Genomic DNA, 19682 nt, shown 5'->3' with positions numbered 1-19682 from the left:
CGGAATCAATATCGACGTTGAAATTGCATTTTACGATAAAAGAATATTTTCAGGCGACAAGTTACATCCCCAAAGTAATGTACCTAATAATTCTTTTTGTAAACTCTATTTTTTATTTTACTTTTTTTCAAAGTTCTAAGTAGGTTTTTCTAACTACCGATCAATCAATCAATAATTACAGGGACTTTTGAGTGGCAGGAATATAAATGATGCCCACAAATCATGGAATCTTTGCAAAATCTTTATCTGAGGCGGTCTGTATAAAACCACATAAATAATAACCAAAAATAAATAATGAATCTTACCAAGACTTTTGGCGAGTGGCGAATCGGCCGTCACATCTTTAAGACCTTATCGCGTTAACTCATTAAATTCTTAAACAACCTCTAAAACTTTTACAAGCACTAGACAGCAATCTTTGTACCTACAAAAGTACAAACTTCGTAGACAGGAGCGTTTGATAACTATCATATAACATTATCTTTTAGTTCGAGACCAAATAAATACAAACACCTACAAAATGATCTGATACTCAACTTCGATCAGTACTCCTACGCCGCAATTGATACATAAATAACGAATAAAAAAGGTAATAGATTTGTCTACTAACAGGAAAGTTATTGAAATATAATATTGTTTATTGTTTTGTCTTCAAAGTGTTCTGACTTATAAAACAGGATAAATATCCTAACATGTTTTCCTCTTTTATAAAAAACAATCAAATAAAATTCTGATTGGTACACCTACGTTACAAGTTCACGTTTGTTTGATAATTAATTTTCAACATTTCCCCATCAAATGTTTACAGTATTTTCATCAAAACGAATTAGGTCAAGTGTTCTGCCTTCAGTACAAATTAAATATTATTTCCGACATTTCTTTCAGAGCTTATATCTTTTAATGTTATAGCCATTATTGTATTCAGTCTGCAAAAGGTAGATAAGTAAAGAAGTGAAAACTGAGCCCAGGTTGCGTGCCCATTATTATTATACCTGAGGAGGGCTCGATGGCTCGAGATCCATGATAACAAAACATTTTCAATAATGGAAAACAATTTCGCTTTGATACCTACAAATTACGACTCTGTTTTAAATACAAATGATATGTCGTTTAGGAAGCCTAAATGATTTTCATTAGATCCACTTGTAATAGAATTCGAAGATTTTAATTAAGTTTTGATATTTCATAGTTTTAAAAACTGTTTATTTCCATTTAATTCATTTACACACTGATCTTTATCACCCAAGCTCTTTAGCTCATTACGTGATTGAACGAATGACAGTGAAGAAAGCATCAGTCAAAACTAGCCATCGTAAAAGTAGATCACTCACTCACGCAAATAAGGCGGTCGGGGGCTACCAGTGGCTCATAAAAGTAATAAATCACACTTAATTCTGACTCCAAGACCCACTCGTCCCAACCCCTCTTTCGTGGACGGAATGCTTATCGAGTTCTTTTTATGTGAAAGACATCTCTCCTATGTACATTTTTTCTGAGAATTATACCAGACTCATCTGATACGCCTACTTTTACTAAGTATTCTATGTAGTACAGTGTGTTTGTCCAAATAGTCTTTGACCAGAAGACAATTTATCGTTTATGTTCTGTGAAGTTCTGTATAAACCGCAAAATTGACTATTACGGACATAAAATTTTTTCAAACCGTTTTTCGATTACTATCTTATTTATTTAAGGGAAACATCCAAATCCAACTATTTGAATAAAACTCATCATTCAGTCACACGAACGTAAGTACGTACGTAACATTAAAATAAAATGCAAACATCTACTTTGGAATTCGAAACTGCTTTCGGAACCGTATATCTTTTATACATGTGTTGTTTATTACCCTAATACTACAAACCTTTTTCTCTAAATGAGCCACTTAAACAGAGTTCCTCGGCGAGTTAATACTTCTTCATAAGAACCTCGAACAGCCCCCGGGGAATCGCACGGAATCTATCACCATTTTACGTAATCTCGAATCTCGAGTCCCGGTCCCAGTACTTTTTGGAGCGTAGGCGGGCCAAACTTCACCTGACGTAAGATTGACTTTTTGAGGGCATTTGTAGGTACCTACAAGAGATATTGGGTTTTTATATTTAATTTGTTCTTCAAGATTGAGTATCTGCAAGACTGGTTCATCGGCTACAAAAATCAGATTGTCTTCGTAAATTATGTATAGTAAGTTCAACTCAGTTGTGCGCGCGGCCTTATGTGTGGGTAACCCTTGTACATATACAGTAACTTTGTGTGCGTGACAAGAGGTACAGTCGGGTACAATACAGTTATTTAGGGGTTGTATACGGGGGTTTAAAGAAAAACAGTTATTACGTAATTTAATGTTTATTTATTTATAATGATTATGAATCGCTATTTGAAAAATCAAATGATGAATTTTCGGATTCGCTACTCTCCAAGGAGAATTATAAATTCTGACTCCAATGTCAAAATGTCTATAGTATTCTTCTTTTTTCTTTTGTACATGTCGACAAGTATTACGCCACATTCCTTCATCAATTTGACTTAAACGTTCATTTATGAGTTTCATTATTTTGTTATTTTGGTCGACATTATGCGAAGCAATATAACTTTTTAAAATTCCCCACACATTTTGTTTACATTATTATACTAGATTATACCTACCTCTTTTTACGTTCTTAGTCCACACTTTTATTTATTGTCCACGTACCCCTAGCTAGAAAATATGTACTTAAGGAGTATTCAATTCTTAGATACTGTCAATGTCAATTTGAAAAGACGTATGAAAAAATAATGAAAAACTATATTTAATAATAAAAAGCTTTGAATGTCGTTTTATTTTTTGAAACGCTTTATCTGACTTCTTAATAATTTCTCCGCGAATAACTAGTATTTTCGTAAACGACTGTACCCATAAGAAAAACTGATAAGAACACGTCATGCTCGGACGACGTCACTGTCACACGAATGAAAGTTGTATATTTACAAGCCGACGCACACATAGGGCCGCGCGCAAATCTGAGTTGAACTATCTATAAGAACTTATTTTCGAGTATGTGGGAGGAAATTGCGATTTGTGTTTAGAACAACACGTTCTTCATTTATTTAAATCGGTTATTTGAAAAACGAAAAGAACTCTAGGGACGGTTTTAATTCCGATTTTATCCTGCTTGTCCACTGTATACAGGACAAGACAGTAAAATTATTGTCTACAGCTCATTTATCAACACAACAAACCCTGAAATAATTTGTCGCTTTTCAACAGCTAATAATTAATTTTATATTACGTCGCCACTGTCAAGTGGGGCGTCCATTATTTCAACTTGATTATAATGCCAACTAATCAGTGTGTTAGTATGAGGTTGTCACTTACTGCGTTTTAATATATGACAGATACGTAAACGAGTTCATTTGGTTTGATGGTATAATTAAAATTCGCGTCGCATAAGCTTATTTATGAGAGCAATTAAACAATAACAATAATAGTGTAAGTAATTAATTATGTTGATTAATTGTGTATGATAAACATTATTTCAATTTGATATATTTTTTAAGAAAGTGAAGTGAATTAAATACAAATAATGACAAATATTAATCATTTATGCTTAGATATTGATCCCTCACTGTCGGGTATAGCGGTTTTATAAGTAAATATTTGGGTTAGGTATTAGTTTATACGATTATTTTTTTAGTTTCTGTTGAAATAATAGTGCATATTTGTATTTGGATACGAACTCTTGTTGGTGTGTACGACTTTAGTGATACTCAAATTAATTTCTGACTGAGGTTTAACGCCAATAAATAAAAAGTGCACCTGTGAGGACCATTACTGATTTTAATGTTCAGTTTGCGTTTGTGTAATCTTAGCTGTATAACTCAAACATACATTAAGATTATTAAAAGCGTAACTCCTCATACTTCCCCACTGATTACCGTACCATTTATTAATGTATTATTCATTTGTCCTTGAAAAGGAACAAGCACGTGTAAGATGACATTGACATGACTAATGACAGTGACATTTTTAATTGTACCACAGATAAAGTAGGACGTCTCGTATTTAGGAAGTATAATGTCTTGTGTGTAACTAGTAGCAGCCAACATGAATCCTTTTCTCAGGATTTACGATCGACATTTTATGGTATTTGTCTCTGCCTAATTCATTGGTATCATCGATATATATGAACTAATTGGTATAGTCCTTGCCAAACATTATGGCTCCTCGAGACACTTTCGGGCGCAAGTACGCGCATGAGGCTATAGCGCTCGCGTACTCTTGACCACTTACCAATCACGTTTTTCACGAACTAAAATAATAATTTGATTAAATAATATTAATCCCTGAAAGTCACATCAACTCATTCCAGATTATTCTAGATTTTACTAAACCTCAAAAACAAATCCACTTCACCTACCGTAGTTACAGTATTTACTATGCAGACACACATTGCATTGCATCCTGCCAGTTAATTCGACGAGAACATTCGTACACATTGTAACTGAATACACACTACTCATGAAGAGAAAAACGGAAAATTCCTGAATACTTGAGTACGCAGGACTGGATTTTTATTTTATGTGGGCCGGATACTTGTTAACTTTTGATGTAAGAAATGTTGAAAAGGTACCATATTAAATTAAATATTAGGCATACTTATACGTTAACGACTTGCTTAATGCTTACCAATTTAATCTGTAAGTAAGCTTATTAAAGAGTTGTTTCATACTTTCTTATGCATTTCAGTTCATGTCAACTACGTTGGTTTTGATTTAATTCAATGCTTATTTGAACATTACTGGCACCCTAACAAGCAAAAAACCCCTCTTGTCATGCCAGGGCTTTGTACGACTTGAAACCTTTATACTTTCGCAACCCATTCTTCCCTTTCCTTCATCATAAAGTCACTGACCTCCAACAAAAGCATTTTTCAATAATTCCCTGTGTGACATTATCGGTGAACGCTCTGCCCAGTCACCTGGTAAAATCCTTTAGTCTCCTTTTACACGACAAGAAATAGGCCGCCTATTTTTAGACTTCGGACATAGTTATATCTTAATCCTGTCAGCGACTTTGAAATATGTAAAGGGCATATCATATTAGATCATCGTCGCTGCGTTACTAAGCCCGGTCTTTGTAACGCCAAAATAAACGCGTGCCAGGAAACTACCTTCGTAATCGCACAGCTTAAAAATGTTCAACAACAGCATAACGCTGAAAACAAAAGGCGTCCCTCCACGTGAATGGATAATGTACTCGTTGTTTTGTACGAGTTCACAAACTTATGTCATAAGTAATACAAAATGCATTACGGACGCGTCTCTTTAAATATGCATAATTCCTTGGGGCATGTTAGGTAACCACATGAAGTTAGGCTTCCTTAAATATTTCTTTGGTGTTCCTCATGAAATACATTTTTAAACGAATTTTCGAAACAAGATTCAAACAGCATTTAAACCCCGTTCCCGTTTGAACTATTATTCTTTAAAATTTACAAAATCTACGATAAATGCAAATGATAAAAGAAAACCAACAACCCCAGCTCTAAACAAAAAAATAGGTCAGAATCAAAAACAATAATTAAAAGCTCCTATTGCCAGTAATACCAAGCAATCCATGATGAATATATCAATACAATATGAATTAATGAAACGTTACGGTAAGTGTAGTTTCCGGAGCTCGACGGCTCCACAATCGCTGCGGTTCATTGAGTTTCGTGTGGGGAGGCATGATATAGATTTCACACCTATAATTATATGAGCGAATGGTAGCTGTGTTTGTATGATATTCATTAAGTTACCCTAATATATTTTCCTGCATTAGAAAACTCCAAGAAAATAAGATAGCAACCTATTTTTTATAAAGAATTAGGAGGACCTAAACGGCTCGAGTAAAAGATATATAACTATGTATATAAACAAAAGCTCATAACAATTTTTATATTACAAAAATTGATAACACATTTTCCGGACCAAAGATTTCTAAAAGAATAGCCTTCCGGGCTAGCTGGGCGTCGTCGCTACAAATTACCTACGTTAGCCACTCCGTATTTCCTAACCTCATTACACGATAGGAAAAAGAAATCTCTGATAGCTACGGAAATCGGAATAGTAGAATTTCTTGTAAAATAAATATCTATTGAAGAAAATTACTGAGTGCACCGTATATTGGATTAGTTCCTTTAACGCGTTCCGAGCTATTGTTGGCAAGCTAGATATTAATTTCTACAGAACATTCTCTTTATTCGTTTCCACTTTGTGCACAGACTAACACAATTCACTGTAATAAATATGTATATACAGTGATGATTATAATAATATCATGTAGATAGATAATAAAGATCTATAGTGATTTATCACAATGTTTCAATTACCCATTAGTAACACAATATTTAACCATAAATCTTCCAATTATCTGCCATTAACCCTTTTGACCCATAACTAACCGTAATAAATGAATCGCATTTGTAAATGCAATTAGGCTTATAATTTGCATATTTCAAGGGATTGTTCGAAATAATTTATGTGGCCAATAATCCGTAAGGAATTGATTTCTGCAACATTAATATGCTACAGTGGAGTTTATCGTGACCTTGTAGCCATTATAGTGCGTCGATATGACGTTCTCAGAACTATAATGGGAGTCCAATTGAGTGCTGTTCCATTAGTTCAAGTTGAAGAGGAAATTATCGCAAGCGTGCTTCCTGTAGTTGTCTTACGACGAAAATTGCGGTGCGAAGTTTGATGGCAGTTTCCTTGTCATCAAATGTCGCACATATCATTTTTGTAACCAATTTTATGAATAATAATTTTACTAGGTACTTTAAATTAATTTTAATGTTTCTAATTTCTGTTAAAAACTGGTACTAGGAAAGCCACAGACATTAATTTACTTTGACTCATGAATGCCGTTTAGGTGACTGTCTCCAGAAAGGTAATAAAATACATTAATTCTTGAACCCAAACAAAGTAATAAATACCTTCACATATTATGTCTATAAGAAATGTTATCCCAAGTATCCACTCTTGTTTGATTCTTTATGTTTCCTTGATAAAACATAAACTTTTCTTGGAGGACAAATAGTTTTCTAAGAAACAGAGGGTACTAACAATACTGCGGCAATCGCAGTAATAAGAGAATTTCACAACAATACGATGTTGTTCGCCGATAAAATTACTTATTTTTCTGCACGACATCGAGCGTCTTTTGTTATTGACTGCGTAACTCAAAAGACACTAATAGGATAAGAGAGCTTGAAGTGGAAATATAAGAGGTTATGGGTAGCTAATAAATTGTGGGATGGAAGCTTTTAGTTGTTAATATGGGCCCAGTTGCGCCACCCCTCGTAATATTGATTATCTTGTCCAACACGTCATATGGAATCTGTTGGATGACTCTACAATGGTATGGACAATGTCTTTGGAGAGTAATCGACATCTAATTGCAGTAGATTAATTTCCTGTATTGTTTTATCGGCTTTAAAAAGAGATCCTGTTATAAAGATTTGGGTTTAAAATTAATGCTGTAGATTTTTTTTTTGTAACAAATATTTCAAGATCAAAGAACAAGAGAGAAGGTAAATCCATATCAACATAGTACAGTCACAACGTTTGGACGTTTTTAAAGTCGTCAGACAATCATACGGTCCTTGAAATATTTGCATGGCCTCCAAAACCAACTAAGGTACGGCTCGCATACGAATTCTTGGTATCGCACGTTATTTCATACTCGTGAAAATGCGGTAAAACTGAAACGTCCACCGATTCCATCTTTTGCGACCCGAAGGCAAGTTGTTGAACATTTGACCGGTCAACCAGCATTTGATTTTCCGTCACATACTTATTTCGGGACTGAAGTAAAGGTGACGCGAAAATAGAATACCGATGTCACCGATAAAGGGGAGTTTTGGGGAACCAATAATCTACTGGAAATATCCGTTATTGGGGAATTAACATTTATACTAAACACACTAGTTGGTTAAAGCTTAGTGACGTCTAAAGTCGTATGCGCTGTACCTATAAACAATGGAAAGCAAGTCGTAAAATTAAGATCATGAGATGAATTATTGTTGCGGTAAATTCCCCAGAAGTAAGCGAGCGTTGATCTTTAAGGAATCAATAAAATTAATAGATAAAAGGGAGTATTAATTATTATATTAAGTTATAGTTCCTGTGTTTTATATTGGCACGCCATATTTTATTTGAAGGTTTATTCTTCTACTTTATTACCTATGTATTATTTTTGTAAAGGATAAACACCTACATATCTTTAGTTTTAAGTGCAATTTACTATCTACTTTTCAATGCCATTGATTAACAGACAAAGATCTTTAAGGTGACCATCATAACGATTAAACATGAAAAACATTAATAAGCATTCCACTACCACTACACAAAACGTAAGAAACAGTAGTAAAATCGTTTGTCAAAACAAAAACTGCGATCCTATAAAACAACACAACAATCACATAAGTTGAGAATTTATCAGGGGTAAGATAACCACAGCCGTAAATTGTGAACCTTGCTACAACTGTTATTGTAAATCACTGAAACTATTTGACATCTTTGCTAAGTCTATTTCACATAGATCTGTGTGATAAAGTTATGTGGTTGTATAGCGTAATTTAATTGATCCCGTCTATGTACATTGTAGATATATATATATGACCGTATATGTATGACTATCAATAGTGTTATGTTTGCATGCCGAATTGCAAAATGTGGTAAGCTTTATTATATTTTAAAACCTTTACCCATACTTGCAAAATAAAATTCTATTCTATTCTAAAGCGTTAGCTTTTCAAACTTATTTAAAAGGCAGAAATCATGTGTAGTAAATAAGTTTGACTTGAATGATTAGTAAACGTTTTGTGTAAGTACTTATATGTCAAAGAGAGAATCACATGAAAAAATCATTAAGTTTTTTCTTGTAGTAAAACTCTCACTAGAAACTAAAAAAAAATATCAGATAAGTCTCACGCGCTAAAAAGTAGTTTTATAAGAAAATAAAAGTTACATGACAAGTGATTACGTAAAAGACGAGAGATGAGATTGAGAAATGTACAAAATGAAAATTGATTTTTAGTCTGCAAAAAAGTAGTTCTTTTGACTGTTTGTCAGGCCTCAAAACAGCTAAACCGTCTTGAAAAGTTCTTTCAATATTGGGAAACATGTCAAAAGTTATATTTTTACCAGGTACGTAATGAAGTTACCCTGAAACGCGGGTGAAACCACGACTTACATCTAGCAATCATTATTTTACCTCTAGGGTCGTCAATTCAAATTCTACGAAGTCATTACGAGGCTGTACGAGACACAACCATTACTTGGAACACTTAACACTGAAGTATTGAAGCATATATTTCATGAAAATCTGTCATCAGTAAAAGCAAAGTTTTCTTCTCGAACAAAAACCATTATTCATACCATTTGAGCTCTAAATTACAAAGTTGTATGAGTTATTTTATTATCTATAGCTCAAGACAATTATCATCTTATTAAAACTCGGGGTGCTGAGATTAATGACTTTTACAAACGACTTAAAGAGCACCTGGTAACGGTAAATTATTAAGAACATTCAATTTGAAGGCTCAAGTACTTATATTTGATGACTGAGCCATAAAAGTCTCTATATTCTTTTCATTCTAGATTAGAAGATAATTAACGAACAAAAGTAAAAAAACCTTTCATTAAGTGAAGATGAAATAAACCTAAAACCCTCAGGTGTTTGGTTTCCTTTGCCACAACACCTACGAATATTTAATTCCTTCACATTATGCCGTCTACGTTCATTATTCTTACTTGAAATGTATCTCTTTAAGCTGCATTTATTTTAATTACGTGTGATTAAAACCGACGCGAAATATAGGGAACATTATTTATACAGTCATTATCTGAAGTTTTTTTTTAATAATAGTTGTTTTACTTTGAAAAAATGCATTTGTTTTCTGGAGCGCGTGAAGAAGACAGAAGCTCAATGCAAGTTACCGAAAAATTGTCATAAATAAGCCTTTAAACGCAAAATTATTTGTATCATTTATACTTAGACATTTGATAATAATTTTTTTCTATTTACCGCTACTAAAACGCCCATGAAACTTAAACTTTTTAAAGCTAATTTACATGTCACGCGATCTTGTCAAACCACAAGGCTTGGGGGACTGTCTAATAAAATAACAGAATATAGAACAACGAAGTGATAATGATTTGTTTGCACAAACGGCTATACTTACTTTTTATATTATTTATTGTTTCTGACCGCAGTTTTAATTACTTACTGCTCCTATAACTCATAGCTTTGATGTAGTAGGTACGTAGGTAGGTAATATCTAGGAAAACAATTGCCGCTATTTTATACCTAAAGGTTATTAACAAAATTGGCGGTTGGCCTGATTGATTTTCGACTAGAGTAGAATTTCCAAATAGTCCTAAAATTATGAAGGATTTTAGGTTCAGTTTAAAATCTAGTTGCGTGAACATGAAACAAAATATTTGCTATCAAAATGGGTGTCATTAAAGTTATGCCTCATTTCTATTGAAAATGATTTGTTAAGAAGGAGACATTCTTGTCAGAAATAAGTCAGTTTCAATGGCATATCATGGCCACTTTATTAAAAAAAGACGTTAAGGTTTAGTACCTAATTCATTAATTTTATTTCTCTAAAATGTTTTACAGACGATTATTTACTGAATAGTAAGTACAACATAAAGGTACAATCTTTCAACATCTAAACACAATACGCCTATTTTAGGCGTGAGCTTCTCCTGTGTCTATCCGCCACGAATTTACGAGGTGGTGATGCATTTCTGTCAACGTCAGTTCGTGTGCGCTAGACTCACGTTCTAGCCGCATGCAGGGTTAGTGCTGGGACAATAGTCGATAAAAATTATATTCGACAACTTAAGTAGGTCAAGACTTTCATTTGTTTTTAATCTTACATCCATATCCCTTACAAAACAGACACTTGAAGTGCTTCACAGAGAAAAACAAATTTACTTTTTAAGCTGTTAAACTTAATTTTTGTAAGGATGCGTCGCGAATACGCACAAATTGCTTTTCAAGGACGTCAATAGGCGTCTTCAAAGTTTGAAAGCGTTTTTTTTTTCTCAGATAACCTTTATTTTCAATAGCGGCGAACCGAACGCGGAATTTATTGAAGTTAGCTTCCATTAATGGAATCAATTTATCAGTGGCTAAGAAAACATTTCGGGAACCTGTAAACCCGCGAGGAAATCTTCTTTTCGGTATAGAGTATAGCTAAGTAACTCCATTAGTAAATTGCCTTGTAAATTAACCTGTGCTTTGTATAGTAGGTAACGCTTCGACCTGTTCCCAGAAATGCTTGTAGATGGCACGTTAATCAGCAAACGAAACGATTGGTATGGAATTACATTAGCATCCTACAGATTTTAGTACTTCTTTGTACAAGGCCGCGTACATAAGAACCAAGAAGAAGAAATAATACATTAAGAACCTAACTTAATGTATCCGTAATATCAAGAATTCATTCTAGATTTGAAAAACTTTGATCAACAAAGCTTTAAAACGAGCTTTGTGTCTTTAGTAGTCTCTACTTCTCACCCTTATGTATAAACTATGCCAGGTACCTACTACATTCCCAAAACCCAATTTTTATACAGCTGTAACTAGGTACGTTTGATATCTCTACATCTGTCTAATATTTTCTTCCAAGAGAATACTAATGAAAAGAAACAAATATATTCTCGAAATACATTTAACAGTCTTTTCCTAAGAACAAAATTCAATAAAAGGTCTTTCAATCAAATTCACAGATTTTTCTTCTTTTAGAAAATAAATACGAAAATTACTTCTGGTGTTGAAAAGAGCTTTTATCTGTGACATTAATATAATATCCATTTTAGGTCATGTCACTATTATTTTCTAATATTTTACGATTTAGAGCGCGCTATCAATGATTGACAAATGTCGAAACGATAACGCGATTGAAAGGTTTATCTAGATCCGATATTTTAAAACAAAAGACTATCCGGTAGCGTGATGTTAGATAAGATATTTTCTCAAGGAAATTAAATTGCGTTTTCTATTGTTTCCGAAGAACTATCTATGTCCCTACATCATAAAATATTATTCTCATATATCTACACTCAGCGGCACAGAATCTGGCCCAAGCACATTTGGGCCTTATAACCATTATTTCAATGAAAAATCAGAATTTTTATTTTAAAATTGATTAATTTACTCATTTTCCAAAAGAAAATGACTAACAGACAACAGAATTGTGAGGATTTTCGTTAAGTTTCTAAGTTAGAAAACAGAGTCCTTTATCGCAATAATCACCATAAACTTTTAAATTCAACATTTTTAACAAAACAGAAAGTTATCGAATTTTAATAATGGATGTTTCTTCCTCTTGATCTGATGACTGCTTGCATACAATCTGGCATGCTCTGGATCGTGTTTTTTATCTCCACCTGAGAGATCTCCTCCCAGGCAGCTACCAGCGCGGTTTTCAATTCACTGAAAGTCCGTGGTGGGTTACGACTTGCTCGGACCTGTCTTTTAAGCATGTTCCAGACATGTTCTACAGGATTCATGGCTGGATTTCTTGCAGGCCAGTCCAATTTTTGAATACCGACCCGAACAAGTAATCGGTTACTCAAAGAGCTGTGTGAGGTCAAGCATTGTCCTGCATTATACGAAATTCTTCACTTCCTATGAATCCCTGACAGGGTAAAACATGACTTGTAAGGATCTCTTCAGTATACCGCACTGTTGTCAGACGACTTTCCACAACCAATAATTCAGTACGGGCTTCTGAACTTCTGCCTTAACAAACCAAGATGGACCCACCATGAAAACCGACTGTTTGCTTGGTAGTGGTGGGAAGAAACCAATCTCCGCGCTTTCCCCATTCACGTTCACAGCCGTCTGGAGCTCTTAAGACGACTCTGCATTCATCGATCCATAAAATTTTACTCCATTAGTCATGCGTGCAATTTGCATGTTCTCTTGCAAACCTAAGTCTGGCTACGCGATGGTGCGGGAGGAGTTCCGGGCCTCGAGTTGGTCTTCGAGCACGCAGATCCCGTTCCTCCATCCTTCTTCTGATTGTACACTTACGGACGTTGACTTCTCTTGCTGTTTGCAAAGGCTGGTGTATCTCTAACGCAGTGAGAAACCGATTTTTCATTATTGCACGTACGATAAATCGGTCGTCGTGCGCCGACGAACACCTTACACCCCTACTTTCTGGTCTTCTTGTGTAAAGGCCAGTCTGGTCATGCATTTTTTATGCATATCTTTCACTTGTACGCGGCGCACTTAAAGTTTCAACCATCTTCCACTGCGTACACCCTTGACGTCTTAGCAACACTACTTGGGCAACTTGAGCTGCAGTAAGGGTAATTTTCAGATCAAATTGTGAATAAAAGAGAAACAAAAAACGATCATAATCACTATTTTTTTTTGGAACGTGCTTAGTACTTCGGCAATTTCTATCTGAATTTAAACTTATCTTTCCGCTTTGTGTTCCAACAACTGAATCTGTTTCCAGTGTTATAAAAGTTAAACAGACACACATTTTTCTGTATTTTAATTAACAAATACGAAAGGACTGACAATATGTCATATGAAATTAGAATTTACAACAGCTATCTGGGCTGATATCTACTTGTGTTTGTTTGGGCCAAATTCCGTGCCGCTGAGTGTATTTAAGCATGGTCATAAAAATACATAGGTACCATTTGACACTATTAGAAATCATGATAATATCTTATAGGTAAAAAATACTCATCTAAATCAAATTTCATCAAAAACAAAGACCTTATACATCAAAGCGAAACACAGCTCCTAAAATCAAAACCCCGTCCCCGGTACAACCGCTAGCTAAACCACAAAATAATTAAACAGCATTTAGAAGGAAAACGTTTAGGCATCCCTATTTCAGAGCATAAAGTGAGACTGGCCTGAGCTCAGCACGAGATTTAATTGAATTATTTGAATGAGCCCGACGCTTCCGCCGTGCAAGCGCTCGACCAACTCTGCAGGATATACCAATTGCCACTTTAAAATATGTATTTCTGTTTGTTTGTGTTGTTCCCTTAGTGCATGACTTGTGTGACGTATTTGTTATAAACATTTCGGTTTGAAGTTTTCGTCGCGTTATGTAACTCACGGACTGGAATGTAGGTAAATTATTATCCGTGTGACCTAGTTTTGGAAACATATTTCTGGATTTTATTCTATTTAAGCTATTAAAATACAAAAGGTATCTGTATATCTGTAGTCGGATAGGATAAGTATTTGAAGTACAAAAAATAAAATGTTGAAAAATCTGGCGAAAAAGTACAAAAGAAAAAAGTACTGTCTTGAAGGTGATTAATTAAGGTAGAGTGTCCTTTTCCTCTTATAGTAATAAGAGCTGCCCGTAGAGCCCTATAATTAATCGTTAATCGATAAAATAAAAATTCCGTGAGTACTTCACTAGTTATAGTTAAGTACCTACTATAAAAAATATTGTGATAATAGGTATTGGTAATAATAACTATAGGGCAATTACTAACTAATAACGTACATACTTAAAGTAATAAAAAGTGCCATCGATCTACTTCAAATTAAATAGAAAAAGTTAATACCTACGACGTCTTTTAAAAGCAATTAGAACTTCAAAGCTTCAATCATACTAACTACAAGACACAGGTTAAGCACTAATTAGCTAATTGTCACGTAACCGCGACATCTACGTAACTTAATTAATTAGTCTATTAATTGTGCAAATCAAGTCAACTAAACATGAACTAAAGCGAACTCACAACGTTATACAATACAACTATTTATTTTATAACATAATATGAAATTACATACATATAGTATATAAACACAACAGGTGTCAAATTGCTGATCGATGACCTTGGTTGAACTGTCAGCTCGCTGTAGGGTCCGGAGCAACCGTCACTCAAGTTGGAATAAGTTCACAGACACTCACTCACGTTTTGTATGGTAATAAAGTAATAATATTGAGAGAGAGGCCGACCGCGATGCGTCTCCATCGACGTGACAGAGTAGACTAAACGGCGGAGTGAAATTGGCCCGGTGCCTCCCAGGGTTGCGAGCGCGAGAATACGTTTTCCTTTTTTCCAATAAATGTTGAGCTTTTCTTTTTTACTGCTATCAGAGGCAGGGATTATGAAATAGTTACTGAAAATTCTACGAGTGAGTGCTGTTATTTCTTTTTCAGTTTGATTGTTTTGATTCTAGCGAAGTTTAAAAAAATCACATCTGAAAAAATTACAAATACGTACAGGTGTTCACTAAAGTACTTAGTAGATCTGTATTTTTCAGCCTCCGATGAATGACGGATTGAAACAATTACATTAAATGGCATTCAAATTCTTTCAATAGCTAAAAAAATTAATTGCGCTTATAAAATCATCCTGCTGAAATGTCCTTATGCTGTTTCAATTTACACCATTTCGGGGAGAATCTCCCAGCTTGCCTGCACGCGCCGTGGATGATCACTCTTCCCCGAACGGTATCGCGCCCGGGGCACCCCATACGATGACCTCATACTACTTCCTACACACACAACGCTGCGCCCGACTAGTGTCAATTCCATCACTCGCTTCACTAACCAAACAATTCCCTATTCCATTACCGAACTTCAATGTATAGCGAACTAGTTGGATCACACAAGGGATCGCCGATATTGTTATAAATCCACAGTTTCCGTGGAGCAACACCTCGAAAACGATTAAATAATTGCAGATTCGCGGTTGTGGTTCGGCTCTTTCGTGAAATTTCGTCGAAATTGGGGCATTCGGTGGGAAGTTTCTTGATTACATTGAACCTAATGAATAAATAATGGAGTGGTTTTGAAGGGTTTTGTTTTCAGTTCTTATTTGTGGCGTTTAGGTCTACCTTAATATTTTGTATACTTTGGTTTTCATACACAAATGATAAATTAGTTGTTACACTTCGTCACCAGAGACAACCGCAATTAAATACCTCAAGCATTTTTCAATATTTATTTAGGGTCCAATTTTTTAAAATGTTTCTTTTAGTTACAGGTACAGTTAAATATAAATACGCTAGTTGCAGTTGACACTCGCTCGGAGTATCATCATAGGGCCCGCGTACGTGCGCAACGACTCGCCACTACTCGTTGCAGCGCGCGTCTGTCAACATTCTTATTCATGTACATTTTGTATTCACGGACAGTTTCATAGGGACGAAAATTTTGTGAGAATCACGACATCTAAGAGGGTAAGCGGATTCTGAGTGTGCTATAGAGATTTCTGGACTTTTCATGTAGGAGAAAATGTTTCTTCAGCCGTGATACTACAAAAAGTACCTACCTATTAGCAGAACCCCTTGGTACTCTAAGTAGGATTGAATATGAAATTCGATAGCCTTATTATGACGACAATGTTAATTTAATTTTCAGTACTTACATATTACATTTCCTTGGCTTCACAACTAATTACTAAAACTGTCTTATTTGTCTACCGCCTTAATACCACTTTAATATGTATCTATTTACCGACGTTCGCATTTCTTTACGACGTTTTAGGACAACTAGTCATTATATTTAGGTACCGTTTATACGTACATTCACACTTGCGTTTAGCGGTTTTTCCAACGCCCAATTAAGTTAGTATGCAAACCTTTTCCTCAATCGCTTAGGTACCTATCACTTACCAAAAACCTCCTCTACCTACATAATTACGTTTGTTGTTACTTACATATGTTGTGCTATTAAGGTAACCTGTGGTATTATAAAGCAGAAGAGTTAGTTTGCTTGAATAGTTGAACATACTACTAATCTCAAGAACTTCTCGACTGATTTGAAAAATTATCTCTTTTAGAAAGATGTCAAAACATTCAGTAGGTACTCTCTATTAAAATATACGCTTTTCCAACCAGTAACACATTAGGTGCCATTCGTATCGATTGATATACGTACCCATAACTTTGGGTAGACATACTGGTAGATAAAGTTTACCGATATCATTACTAGTTCCCAATACGATAGGGGCGAGCCTATTATCCTTTGTGTGGCACAGTTTAGCCCCCAGGGCTTAATGTTTACTATGGTTTTGTGTTCTCTTAGATTGAAATGTATCTTTAGGTTTTTTATGACTTTTAACCTTAGCTATGAGATACATGCAAGACTATACTAAGTAACATACCGCAATCAAGACTACCAAATGAAACTTATCAGTAAGATTTTCCGCTGTAAAGTAAATATCAAATTCATATAAAATATGTATTTTAAGAGATGTATAAACGAACGCTGTTATATAAACCTCTGATGATTCCATGACGCCTACAATGGTTTTATGCTATTTTTTTCCATTATGCATGCATAAAACATACAAAATCCGTAGTTCTGGTTCATGACCCAGGCTTTCCATTAAAGGTTTTCTGCCGTGATCCTCTACACGTGTGCCATCTTGTGTGTGGGTGTCACTGTCACAATGTCTTCAAATTCTTATAAGTACTTACAGTTACCTACTTAATAAATAATTATATGTTTCATAACTTATTTTAGATGCAGACAAATCACAGGCTCTGAACAACTATGTAAATTAGGGTGTCCCAAGACATAAGGGGGAATTTTTTTTTCTCGAATTCAAATACGCATACCCTCTAATTTTTTTCGGTTTGACCTCATTATCTCCTATAATAAATATTTTCTCGATCAGGCAGTGGTAACCCGTGCCGACTTAATGCCAAAGTTTTTACATGAAAATTTGTACTGACTTACTATGGAGAAATTTAGATCTTAATTATTATTACTAAAAATAAACCTTGAATACATCCAAATAATGTTTTATCTTCATATATACATTGAAAAATAATATCATTGTTAAAATTTTCATTTTAAAGTCGTTTTTTTTTTACAGTCAGGATAAATTTTCCGATGTTCTAGGACTGTACCTAACAATCATTGTTTTTGTTCCTCATCTACTGTGATTAATCAATAAAAGTCTTGCATGAACTTCACCGATCTTTCGGCCACATCGTTCACTAACTCTCAGTGCTGAAACTTTGGCTTTTTGATACGAAGCATTATTTGACTAGAAGGTAGGACACATTCATGAAGAAAACTGTCATTATATTTTAAGGCGATCGATCAAAGAACTCGCTTTTTGCTGAAATGAAGTTAGAGGTGATTTTGTCATACAACGTACCGTAAAGATCTTCTTTTGAAAAAAAAATTTAACCAAAGACAAAATAACCCCTGAAAAACGATACATCCAATCGTTTTTCAAGAGTTATTTTCCTTTGCTCCTCTGAGGCACGCGCTTTCTGTAACTAACTGTAGGCCGGCTGCTCTCCTGGCTGTCATTTGACATCTTGGACAGTCGTTTCGGGTAGTCAGAAGCCAATAAGTCTGACACTAGTCTTATCAAAGGGGTTGCTGGGTAACTGGGTTGAGAAGTCAGATAGGCAGTCGCTCCTTGTAAAACTCTAGTACTCAGCTGAATCCGGCAAGACTGTAAGCCGACCCCAACATAGTTGGGAAAAGGCTCGGGATATGATGATTTATTCTCATTAATCAAAATCAAATAAATTACATATCTAAGTTGCTGAAAAAGTCGTGATAGCGTTGCTTAAAAACGTCTTGTGTCTTTTGTCCCTCCAAACTTGATACAAAGTGACGAGTTTCGTCGCACAATTAGGCAAAGATTTAGTTGGAATACGCGCCTTTTCCCACCAGATAATATTATATGCATTCGCGACTAGTAAGATTTACGTTTTCATTCACAATTAAATTAATTTCCCGAATATCACAACATAGTATACAACAAAGTCGCTTTTTCTGTCCCCGTGTCCCGTTGTAAGCTTACCTAATTCTTCAAAACTACGCAACCGATTTTCATGCGGTTTTCTCTAATAGATAGAGTGATTAAAGAGGAAGGTTTACATGTATAATAACACACATTAAATAGTGCAGAAATACTGTTATTCCGTGCGTAGCCGGACCGGGTCGCTAGTTGTACAATGAAACTGCCAGAACTTGTCCATTAGACGGAAGTTTTGAGCCCGTCATTTGATGCTTTAGGTCCCCTAATTAAAAATATACTCTTTTTATAACTGCTTAAGTCTAGTGACATGTTGGCTGTTTGAAAACAATGATTCGATCACTAAATAACAAGAAATCACAAGCTCATCGACGCGTTAGATCGCGTTAGTCTTAGAGAGCAAGTATGACATACATTCAAATGTAAGTCGGCACGGGTTACCGTGGTCCTACCACCATAAAATTTTATTTATAATAGTTTTGGACCAAAAGGAAAAAAATAGGAGGGTATGCGTTAAAAAAAAATGCCTTTGATTTTTTTGGGACACCCTATTGTAAATGTAAAGCATTAAAATATCGGTAAGTATTTGTGAAATTATGGCGCAATACAATTTCGTTTATAGAACATTCCATTTTTAAAAACACCTCAATACTAAACTGAGAAAAGCTCTTGCAAGGAGATAAAATGAAATCGGTACAAAATGCACTCTAAACCTTATAGGACGTCCGTAACTCTGTTACTGTGAACATTATGGCTGTCTGTGTCGCTTTGGAAATATAAAAGCGCTGTAACTTAACGCTGTAGCTACAGAGGTGTCTCTGTACATTTTTAATCGAGTTGAGCCCTTGAGCTCATGATGTGTGCTGAAATGTTGCGTCTGACAATGCTTTTACACGGGTATAAAGTAGTTTTGT

General features: G+C 34.9%; 1 protein-coding gene across 1 annotated transcript in view; it reads right to left on the bottom strand.

Annotated features, from left to right (window-relative positions):
* Nucleotides 1-15049, bottom strand: part of LOC110374099 (acetylcholinesterase) — a 67692-nt gene extending 52643 nt beyond the window's left edge. Inside the window, exon 1 of the mRNA XM_021331685.3 lies at nucleotides 14825-15049. The gene's annotated coding sequence lies outside the window, so the exon portion shown is untranslated. The remainder of the gene's footprint in view (nucleotides 1-14824) is intronic.
* Between the last annotated feature and the right edge of the window lie 4633 nt (nucleotides 15050-19682).

The sequence above is a fragment of the Helicoverpa armigera genome, chromosome 12 (assembly GCF_030705265.1).
Source record: "Helicoverpa armigera isolate CAAS_96S chromosome 12, ASM3070526v1, whole genome shotgun sequence".
Taxonomy (NCBI): Eukaryota; Metazoa; Arthropoda; class Insecta; order Lepidoptera; family Noctuidae; genus Helicoverpa; species Helicoverpa armigera.
This window is presented reverse-complemented; position numbering and strand designations above follow the sequence as displayed.